This window comes from Nothobranchius furzeri, unplaced genomic scaffold (assembly GCF_043380555.1).
Source record: "Nothobranchius furzeri strain GRZ-AD unplaced genomic scaffold, NfurGRZ-RIMD1 Scf042, whole genome shotgun sequence".
NCBI classification, from domain to species: Eukaryota; Metazoa; Chordata; class Actinopteri; order Cyprinodontiformes; family Nothobranchiidae; genus Nothobranchius; species Nothobranchius furzeri.
The window spans coordinates 135,694-148,072 of NW_027223059.1; positions in this window are offsets into that span (position 1 = coordinate 135,694).

A 12,379-nucleotide genomic window follows, 5' to 3' on the forward strand; every position below is an offset into this window, starting at 1 on the left:
TAACAAAAATTAATTACGTTGTTGTCCAACTATACAGAAAAACTGGCAAAAAGTTAAAAAATCATTAAAAATCAATGCTTTCGTACAAAAATCTCAAAATATTCCGAGATTGCCTCTGTGATGTGAGAATTCTTTTTATATTTTTGTTGGGGTCATAAATGTAAAATTGTACCTACAATAAAATAATATTTGCGTTAGTTGCTGTAGACAAAAATATGTCCTATAATTAAACACAAGGGGGAGCTCAAATCAAGACGACATTTTTTTTTGTTTCATAAACCACCTAAGAGTGAACTTTATGGCAAATGTCAAGAAGATTGTGAAAACAGAATTTGCGCTACAATTGCTAGCCTAAAAATGTATTTTTGTAAATTTAAAGCGCAAACATCTTCGTGGAGCTGCGGTTTTCAATATCTAAGCTCATGGCTATCCAGTTAACATAATCTGGAAAACGTAGCTTCTTACATGAAAATAATGATTTTTAGGAAATTTTTCAAATTTGAAATTTTAAATGATCATAAACCACGCCCACATTGATCAATCATTACCATATTGATAATGTAGTCTTAAGACTCTACAATGATGACAACCACTAAGTTTCGTGCAGATCCATTTAACCAGGTCAGCAGTATAATGTATTGCTATTTATAGCGCCCCCTATTGTTTAATCAAGGTGAAAATCAAGACATACACTTGAATTGACCTTAGGTTTGACTGTTATGAACACCTTTGAAAAATGTCAAAATCTTTTGAAGTTACGCTAAAAAAACTTTTTCATTCCCAAAAAATGATTTAAAAAAATCATAATAAAAAAAATAAGCAAATTATCCAAAATCCCTTCACATCTTTTGGTCAGCCGCTCCTCCTCTCTTGTCAGGGAAAGTTGTGATGTGATTGAGTTTGACGGCTGGGAGGAGTTAACGAAAGTACGTTGGACTTACTATGCACATTTCTGCTAATTTGCATAAGTTTAAAACATTTTTTAAAATACTCATCTAAATTTGACTGACTCAATGAACACACTGGATGAGATTATTTGTTTTTTTACGTAAGAAATGGGGAGAAACATGCCAAAAATATTTTTGGGGTACCACAGCGCCACCTATTGGACCAAATTCAACAAATTTTCTGTGATTGTAGATGTCACTATGACTGATAAGAATTGTAATTTTCTGTTTAGAATATATATTTTTCATGAGTAAAAGGGCGAAAAATTTTGAAGCCTATAAGCCACGCCCACTTTTTAATCATTTTCAAAATGTAGCTTAAGGGTCCGATGACTAACATATGTGCCAAGTTCTGGGGAAATCCATCAAGCCGTTTAGCTCAAACAAACTTTTTGACTCTTTAGCGCCCCCTATTGGTGAATCCAAACAAAATGGGGTAGATAGGGCTTACCGCTCATACTTCATAAGGGTCTAGAGTCTCATCAGTTTATCTTGAGAAATGGTGAAGATATCATCAATTACCACATGTGCTAGCTAGCGCGCTGATTTTGACATGGTGTCATTAGCCCAATTTTCAATATTTCTGCATTTTTCTTCATCACAACAACTTAGCTTAGTCCATAGATCACATGTACGAAGTTTGAAGTTGATTCGACAAAAAATGATGAATAGGTGATTAAAAGTAAGTTTTGCGTTTTTTGCGATCTAGCAAAAAATCTAGTTAGGCGGAAATGGGCGTGGCCAATACAAAAAAGATGGAGAATCATCCAAGGATCATGGACATATAAAGTTTTTGACTATAGGACCTACGGTTTGGGAGCTAGTAGCTAAAACGTGTTGACCTCCGCAATAGCGCCACCTAGGTGACGCGGGGTCCAAATTTTCGAATCTGAGTAGCGGTCAGGATTTTCTATCAGACTGCCATGTCAGATTTTCCCTGGCAATTTCAGGCTCTTGCGCCCATACAGACACAGCGGAGAAGAATAATAATAATAAATAATAAATAATAAATAATGAAAAATCCGTAGAAAAACAATAGGGTTCCCTGCCCTTTGGGCTTGGAACCCTAACTAGAACTGCAAGCAGTTATCAACGGGTTCCAAGCCCCCAGCGCCAGTCGCCCACCCGCCCCGCCCTCAACTTCGCCAGTCCTCACGCGGTCCCGCCCCAAAAACACGTTCTCCCGCCGGCGTCCCGTCAGCTCACTTCAACCGGCGCAATGAAAGTAACACTCAGGATACGTCATTAAACCTGCAAAGCCTATACACATATCTTTCAGAGGCATGGCTGACTTCTCAATCGTGATTACAATGGAATTCCACTGTTTCCTTATTAAAGAACGTGAAGATTTAATGAGTGAGATTATCAAACAATCATCTATACATCAACAGAATATTACAAATAACATAAAGACTTGATAATGTCTTTAGATTTAATAGATTTTCAACAAAAACAATGAGTTTCATTTTGTGACTTACTGATCAATTGTTTTAAAAAATCATGAAAAATACATAAATCATCATAAAATTACCAAAATATTCTCACATGGCAGTGTTAACATGCGGAATAATATGATGTTGTTTTTAAATCAGTTGACTCAAAGCTTTTTTGAAGAAAAATTAGGAAATATAACTATAAAGGTCACAACAAAAATTTAAATATTCATAAAAAAATAGTGCTACTTTCTATAATTAGGAGAAAAATCTCAGATCACCATAGGTACGTGTGGAATGTTGTAAATGGCTTATATTTACTGTATACCTAAAAAGTTTTCTAACAAAAATTAATTACGTTGTTGTCCAACTATACAGAAAAACTGGTAAAAAGTTAAAAATTAATTAAAAATCTATGCTTTTGTACAGAAATCTCAAAATATTCCCAGGTTGCCTCTGTGACGTGAGAATTCTTCTTATATTTTTGTTGGGGTCATAAATGTAAAACTGTACTTACAATAAAATAATATTTGCATTAGTGTCTGTAGACAAAAATATGTCCTAAAATTAAACACAAGGGGGAGCTCATATCAAGACGACATTTTTTTTGTTTCATAAACCACCTAAGAGTGAACTTTGTAGCAAATTACAAGAAGGTTGTGAGAACAGAATTTGCGCTACAATTGCTAGCCTAAAAATGTATTTTCATAAATATAAAGCGTAAACCTCAACATGGAGCTGCGGCTTTCGTGACATAAGCTCTAGCCTATCCAGCTAACACAATCTGGAAATCTTAGCCTCTTACATGCAAATAATGATTTTTAGGAAATTTTTCAAATTTGAAATTTTAAATGATCATAAGCCACGCCCACTTTGATAAATCATTACCATATTGATAATGTAATCTTAAGACTCTATAGTGATGACAACCACTAAGTTTCGTGCAGATCCATTTAGCCAGTTCAGCAGTATAATTTCTTCCCAGTTATAGCGCCCCCTATTGTTTAATCAAGTTGAAAACCAGGACATACACTTGAATTGACCTTAGGTATGACTGTTATGAACAGCTTTGAAAAATGTCAAAATCTTTTGAAGTTACTCTAAAAAAACTTTTTCATTCTCCAAAATTTTAAAAAAAAATCATATTAAAAAAAATAAGCAAATTATCCAAAATCCCTTCACATCTTTTGGTCAGCCGCTCCTCCTCTCTTGTCAGGGAAAGATGTGATGTGATTGAGTTTGACGGCCGGGAGGAGTTAACGAAAGTACGTTGGACTTACTATGCAAATTTCTACTAATTTGCATAAGTTTAAAACATTTTTTAAAATACTCATCTAAATTTGACTGACTCAATGAACAGACTGGATGAGATCATTTGTTTTTTTACGAAAGTAATGGGGAGAAACATGCCAAAAATATTTTTGGGGTACCACAGCGCCACCTATTGGACAAAATTCAAAAAATTTTCTGTGATTGTAGATGTCATTATGACTGATATGAATTGTAATTTTCTGTATAGAGTATGTATTTTTCAGGAGTAAATGGGCGAAAACGTTTAAAGCCTATTTATAGCCTATAAGCCACGCCCACTTTTTAATCATTTTCAAAATATAGCTTAAGGGTCCGATGATTAACATATGTGCCAAGTTCTGTGGAAATCCATCAAGCCGTTTAGCTGAAACAAACTTTTTGACTCTTTAGCGCCCCCTATTGGTGAATCCACACAAAATCGGGTAGATAGGGCTTACCGCTCATACTTCATAAGGGTGTAGAGTCTCATCAATTTATCTTGAGAAATGGTGAAGATATCATCAATTACCACATGTGCTAGCTAGCACACTGATTTTGACATGGTGTCATTAGCCCAATTTTCAATATTTCTGCCTTTTTCTTCATCACCACAACTTATCTTAGTCCATAGATCATATGTACGAAGTTTGAAGTTGATTCGACGAAAAATGACGAATAGGTGATTAAAAGTAAGTTTTGAGTTTTTTGCGATCTAGCAAAAAATCTAGTTAGGCGGAAATGGGCGTGGCCAATACAAAAAAGATGGAGAATCACCCAAGGATCATGTACATATAAAGTTTATGACTGTAGGACCTACGGTTTGGGAGCTAGTAGCTGAAACGTGTTGACCTCCGCAATAGCGCCACCTAGGTGACGCGGGGTCCAAATTTTCGAATCTGAGTAGCGGTCAGGATTTTGTATCAGACTGCCATGTCAGATTTTTCCTGGCAATTTCTGGCTCCTGCCCCCATACAAACGTAGCGGAGAAGAATAATAAATAATAATGAAAAATCCGTAGAAAAACAATAGGGTTCCCTGCCCTTTGGGCTTGGAACCCTAACTAGAACTGCAAGCAGTTATCAACGGGTTCCAAGCCCCCAGCGCCAGTCGCCTACCCGGCCCCGCCCTCCACTTCGCCAGTCCTCACGCGGTCCAGCCCCAAAAACACGTTCTCCCGCCGGCGTCCCGTCAGCTCACTTCAACCGGCGCAATGAAACTAACACTCAGGATACGTCATTAAACCTGCAAAGCCTATACACATATCTTTCAGAGGCATGGCTGACTCCTCAATCGTGATTACAATGGAATTCCACTGTTTCCTTATTAAAGAACGTGAAGATTTAATGAGTGAGGTTATCAAACAATGATCTATACATCAACGGAATATTACCAATAACATAAACACTTGATAATGTCTTTAGATTTAAAAGATTTTCAACAAAAACTATGAGTTTCATTTTGTGACTTACTGAACAAATGTTTTAAAAAATCATGAAAAATACATAAATCATCCTAAAATTACCAAAATATTCTCACATGGCAGTGTTAACATGCGGAATAATATGATGTTGTTTTTAAATCAGTAGACTCAAAGCTTTTTTGAAGAAAAATTGGGAAATATAACTATAAAGGTCACAACAAAAATAAAAATATTCATAAAAAAAATAGTGCTACTTTCTAAAATTAGGAGAAAAATCTCAGATCACCATAGGTATATGTGGGATGTTATAAATGGCTTATATTTACTGTATACCTAAAAAGCTTTCTAACAAAAATTAATTACGTTGTTGTCCAAATATACAGAAAAACTGGTAAAAAGTTAAAAATTCATTAAAAATATACGCTTTTGTACAGAAATCTCAAAATATTCCCAGGTTGCCTCTGTGATGTGAGAATTCTTCTTATATTTTTGTTGGGGTCATAAATGTAAAACTGTACTTACAATAAAATAATACTTGCATTAGTGGCTGTAGACAAAATATGTCCTATAATTAAACACTAGGGGGAGCTCAAATCAAGACGACATTTTTTTTGTTTCATAACCCACCTAAGAGTGAACTTTGTGGCAAATTACAAGAAGATTGTGAGAACAGAATTTGCGCTACAATTGCTAGCCTAAAAACGTATTTTCGTAAATATAAAGCGCAAACCTCTTTGTGGAGCTGCGGCTTTCGTGACATAAGCTCTAGCCTATTCATTTAACACAATCTGGAAATCTTAGCCTCTTACATGCAAATAGTGATTTTTAGGAAATTTTTCAAATTTGAAATTTTAAATGATCATAAACCACGCCCACTTTGATCAATCATTACCATATTGATAATGTAGTCTTAAGACTTTATAGTGATGACAGCCACTAAGTTTCGTGCCGATCCATTTAGCCGGTTCAGCAGTATAATTTCTTCCCAGTTATAGCGCCCCCTATTGTTTAATCAAGTTGAAAACCAGGACATACACTTGAATTGACCTTAGGTATGACTGTTATGAACAGCTTTGAAAAATGTCAAAATCTCTTGAAGTTACGCTAAAAAAACTTTTTCATTCCCAAAAAATTATTTAAAAAAATCATATTTAAAAAAATAAGCAAATTATCGAAAATCCCTTCACATCTTTTGGTCAGCCGCTCCTCCTCTCTTGTCAGGGAAAGTTTTGATGTGATTGAGTTTGACGGCCGGGAGGAGTTAACGAAAGTACGTTGGACTTACTATGCAAATTTCTACTAATTTGCATAAGTTTAAAACATTTTTTAAATTACTCATCTAAATTTGACTGACTCAAAGAACACATTGGAATAGATCATTTGTTTTTTTACAAAAGAAATGGGGAGAAACATGCCAAAAATATTTTTGGGGTACCAGAGCGCCACCTATTGGACAAAATTCAAAAAATTTTCTGTGATTGTAGATGTCACGATGACTGATATGAATTGTAATTTTCTGTATAGAATATGTATTTTTCATGAGTAAAAGGGCGAAAATTTTTAAAGCCTATAAGCCACGCCCACTTTTTAATCATTTTCAAAATATAGCTTAAGGGTCCGACGATTAACATATGTGCCAAGTTCTGTGGAAATCCATCAAGCCGTTTAGCTGAAACAAACTTTTTGACTCTTTAGCGCCCCCTATTGGTGAATCCAAACAAAATGGGGTAGATAGGACTTACCGCTCATACTTTGTAAGGTTCTAGAGTCTCATCAATTTATTTTGAGAAATGGTGAAGATATCATCAATTAACACATGTGCTAGCTAGCGCACTGATTTTGACATGGTGTCATTAGCCCAATTTTCAATATTTCTGCATTTTTCTTCATCACAACAACTTAGCCTAGTCCATAGATCACATGTACGAAGTTTGAAGTTGATTCGACGAAAAATGTCGAATAGGTGATTAAAACTAAGTTTTGCATTTTTTGCGATCTAGCAAAAAATCTAGTTAGGCGGAAATGGGCGTGGCCAATACAAAAAAGATGGAGAATCAATCAAGGATCATGTGCATATAAAGTTTTTGACTGTAGGACCTACGGTTTGGGAGCTAGTAGCTGAAACGTGTTGACCTCTGCAATAGCGCCACCTAGGTGACCCGGGGTCCAAATTTTCGAATCTGAGTAGCGGTCAGGATTTTCTATCAGACTGCCATGTCAGATTTTTCCTTGCAATTTCAGGCTCTTGCGCCCATACAGACACAGCGGAGAAGAATAATAATAATAAATAATAAATAATAAATAATGAAAAATCCGTAGAAAAACAATAGGGTTCCCTGCCCTTTGGGCTTGGAACCCTAATGAAAAATCCGTAGAAAAACAATAGGGTTCCCTGCCCTTTGGGCTTGGAACCCTAACTAGAACTGCAAGCAGTTATCAACGGGTTCCAAGCCCCCAGCGCCAGTCGACCACCCGGCCCCGCCCTCAACTTCGCCAGTCCTCACGCGGTCCCGCCCCAAAAACACGTTCTCCCGCCGGCGTCCCGTCAGCTCACTTCAACCGGCGCAATGAAAGTAACACTCAGGATACCTCATTAAACCTGCCAAGCCTATACACATATCTTTCAGAGGCATGGCTGACTTCTCATTCGTGATTACAATGGAATTCCACTGTTTCCTTATTAAAGAACGTGAAGATTTAATGAGTGAGATTATCAAACAAGGATATATACATCAACAGAATTTTACAAATAACATAAATACTTGATAATGTCTTTAGATTTAAAAGATTTTCAACAAAAACTATGAGTTTCATTTTGTGACTTACTGACCAAATGTTTTAAAAAATCATGAAAAATACATAAATCATCATAAAATTACCAAAATATTCTCACATGGCAGTGTTAACATGCAGAATAATATGATGTTGTTTTTATATCAGTAGACTCAAAGCTTTTTTGAAGAAAAATCGGTAAATATAACTATAAAGGTCACAACAATAATTAAAATATTCATAAAAAAATAGTGCTACTTTCTAAAATTAGGAGAAAAATCTCAGATCCCCATAGGTACATGTGGAATGTTGTAAATGGCTTATATTTACTGTATACCTAAAAAGCTTTCTAACAAAAATTAATTACGTTGTTGTCCAACTATACAGAAAAACTGGTAAAAAGTTAAAAATTCATTAAAAATCAATGCTTTTGTACAGAAATCTCAAAATATTCCCAGGTTGCCTCTGTGATGTGAGAATTCTTCTCATATTTTTGTTGGGGTCATAAATGTAAAACTGTACTTACAATAAAATAATATTTGCATTAGTGGCTGTAAACAAAAATAAGTCCTATAATTAAACACAAGGGGGAGCTCAAATCAAGACGACATTTTTTTTTGTTTCAGAAACCACCTAAGAGTGAACTTTGTGGCAAATTACAAGAAGATTGTGAGAACAGAATTTGCGCTACAATTGCTAGCCTAAAAATGTATTTTCATAAATATAAAGCGCAAACCTCTTCGTGGCGCTGCGGCTTTCGTGACATAAGCTCTAGCCTATCCAGTTAACATATTCTGGAAATCTTAGCCTCTTACATGCAAATAATGATTTTTAGGAAATTTTTCAAATTTGAAATTTTAAATGATCATAAACCACGCCCACTTTGATCAATCATTACCATATTGATAAAGTAGTCATAAGACTCTAGAATGATGACAACCACTAAGTTTCGTGCAGATCCATTTAACCAGTTAAGCAGTATAATGTTGTGCTATTTATAGCGCCCCCTATTGTTTAATCAAGGTGAAAATCAAGACATACACTTGAATTGACCTTAGGTATGACTGTTATGAGCAGCTTTGAAAAATGTCAAAACCTTTTGAAGTTATGCTAAAAAAACATTTTCATTCCCAAAAAATTATTTAAAAAAATCATATTAAAAAAAATAAGCAAATTATCCAAAATCCCTTCAGATCGTTTGGTCAGCCGCTCCCCCTCTCTTGTCAGGCAAAGTTGTGATGTTATTGTGTTTGACGGTCGGGAGGAGTTAACGAAAGTACGTTTGACTTACTATGCAAATTTCTACTAATTAGCATAAGTTTAAATTATTTTTTAAAATACTCATCTTAATTTGACTGAGTCAATGAACATACTGGATGAGACCATTTGCTTGTTTACTAAAATATTGAGGAGAGACATGCCAAAAACATTTTTGGGGTACAACAGCGCCAACTATTGGACAAAATTCAAACTTTTTTCTGTGATTGTAGATGTCACTATGACTGATAAAATTTGTAACTTTCTGTATAGAATATGTATTTTTCATCAGTTAAAGGGCGAAAATTTTTAAAGCCTATAAGCCACGCCCACTTTTTAATCATTTTCAAAATATAGCTTAAAGGTCTGATGATTAACATATGTGCCAAGTTCTGTGGAAATCCATCAAGCCGTTTAGCTCAAACTAACTTTTTGCCTCTTTAGCGCCCCCTTTTGGTGAATCCAAACAAAATGGGGAAGATAGGGCTTACCGCTCATACTTCATAAGGGTCTAGAGTCTCATCACTTTATCTTGAGATATGGTGAAGATATCATCAATTAGCACATGTGCTAGCTAGCGCACTGATTTTGACATGTTGTCATTAGCCCAATTTTCAATATTTCTGCGTTTTTCTGATCACAACAACTTATCTTAGTCCATAGATCATATGTACGAAGTTTGAAGTTGATTCGACGAAAAATGACGAATAGGTGATTAAAACTAAGTTTTGCATTTTTTGCGATCTAGCAAAAAATCTAGTTAGGCGGAAATGGGCGTGGCCAATACAAAAAAGATGGAGAATCATCCAAGGATAATGGACATATAAAGTTTTTGACTGTAGGACCTACGGTTTGGGAGCTAGTAGCTGAAACGTGTTGACCTCCGCAATAGCGCCACCTAGGTGACGCGGGGTCCAAATTTTCGAATCTGAGTAGCGGTCAGGATTTTCTATCAGACTGCCATGTCAGATTTTCCCTGGCAATTTCAGACTCTTGCGCCCATATAGTTTTACCGGAGAAGAATAATAATAAATAATAACTAGAACTGCAAGCAGTTATCAACGGGTTCCAAACCCCCAGCGCCAGTCGCCCACCCGGCCCCGCCCTCACCTTCGCCAGTCCTCACGCGGTCCCGCCCCAAAAACACGTTCTCCCGCCGGCGTCCCGTCAGCTCACTTCAACCGGCGCAATGAAAGTAACACTCAGGATACGTCATTAAACCTGCAAATCCTATACACATCTTTCAGAGGCATGGCTGACTTCTCAATCGTGATTACAATGGAATTCCACTGTTTCCTTATTAAAGAACGTGAAGATTTAATGAGTGAGATTATCAAACAATAATCTATACATCAACAGAATATTACAAACAACATAAATACTTGATAATGTCTTTAGATTTAATTGATTTTCAACAAAAACAATGAGTTTCATTTTGTGACTTACTGACCAAATGTTTCAAAAAATCATGAAAAATACATAACTCATCATAAAATTACCAAAATATTCTCACATGGCAGTGTTGACATGTGGAATAATATGATGTTGTTTTTAAATCAGTAGACTCAAAGCTTTTTTGAAGAAAAATCAGTAAATATAACTGTAAGGGTCACAGTCAAAATTAAAATATTCATAAAAAAATAGTGCTACTTTCTAAAATTTATAGAAAAATCTCAGATCACCATAGGTACATGTTGAATGTTGTAATTGGTTTATATTTACTGTATACCTAAAAAACTTTCTAACAAAAATTAATTACGTTGTTGTCCAACTATACAGAAAAACTGGCAAAAAGTTAAAAAATAATTAAAAATCAATGCTTTCGTACAAAAATCTCAAAATATTCCGAGATTGCCTCTGTGATGTGAGAATTCTTTTTATATTTTTGTTGGGGTCATAAATGTAAAATTGTACCTACAATAAAATAATATTTGCGTTAGTTGCTGTAGACAAAAATAAGTCCTATAATTAAACACAAGGGGGAGCTCAAATCAAGACGACATTTTTTTTTATTTCATAAACCACCTAAGAGTGAACTTTATGGCAAATGTCAAGAAGATTGTGAAAACAGAATTTGCGCTACAATTGCTAGCCTAAAATGTATTTTTGTAAATTTAAAGCGCAAACATCTTCGTGGAGCTGCGGTTTTCAATATCTAAGCTCATGGCTATCCAGTTAACATAATCTGGAAAACGTAGCTTCTTACATGAAAATAATGATTTTTAGGAAATTTTTCAAATTTGAAATTTTAAATGATCATAAACCACGCCCACATTGATCAATCATTACCATATTGATAATGTAGTCTTAAGACTCTACAATGATGACAACCACTAAGTTTCGTGCAGATCCATTTAACCAGGTCAGCAGTATAATGTATTGCTATTTATAGCGCCCCCTATTGTTTAATCAAGGTGAAAATCAAGACATACACTTGAATTGACCTTAGGTTTGACTGTTATGAACAGCTTTGAAAAATGTCCAAATATTTTGAAGTTATGCTAAAAAAACTTTTTCATTCCCCAAAAAATATTTAAAAAATTCATATTTAAAAAAGTAAGAAAATTATCCAAAATCCCTTCAGATCTTTTGGTCAGCCGCTCCTCCTCTCTTGTCAGGCAAAGTTGTGATGTGATTGGGTTTGACGGCCGGGAGGAGTTAACGAAAGTACGTTTGACTTACTATGCAAATTTCTACTAATTAGCATAAGTTTAAAACATTTTTTAAAATACTCATCTTAATTTGACTGAGTCAATGAACATACTGGATGAGACCATTTGCTTGTTTACTAAAATATTGAGGAGAAACATGCCAAAAAAGTTTTTGGGGTACAACAGCGCCAACTATTGGACAAAATTCAAACTTTTTTCTGTGATTGTAGATGTCACTATGACTGATATGATTTGTAACTTTCTGTATAGAATATGTATTTTTCATCAGTTAAAGGGCAAAAATTTTTAAAGTCTATAAGCCACGCCCACTTTTTAATCATTTTCAAAATATAGCTTAAGGGTCCAATGATTAACATATGTGCCAAGTTCTGTGGAAATCCATCAAGCCGTTTAGCTCAAACTAACTTTTTGACTCTTTAGCGCCCCCTTTTGGTGAATCCAAACAAAATGGGGAAGATAGAGCTTACCGCTCATACTTCATAAGGGTCTAGAGTCTCATCACTTTATCTTGAGATATGGTGAAGATATCATCAATTAGCACATGTGCTAGCTAGCGCACTGATTTTGACATGGTGTCATTAGCCCAAT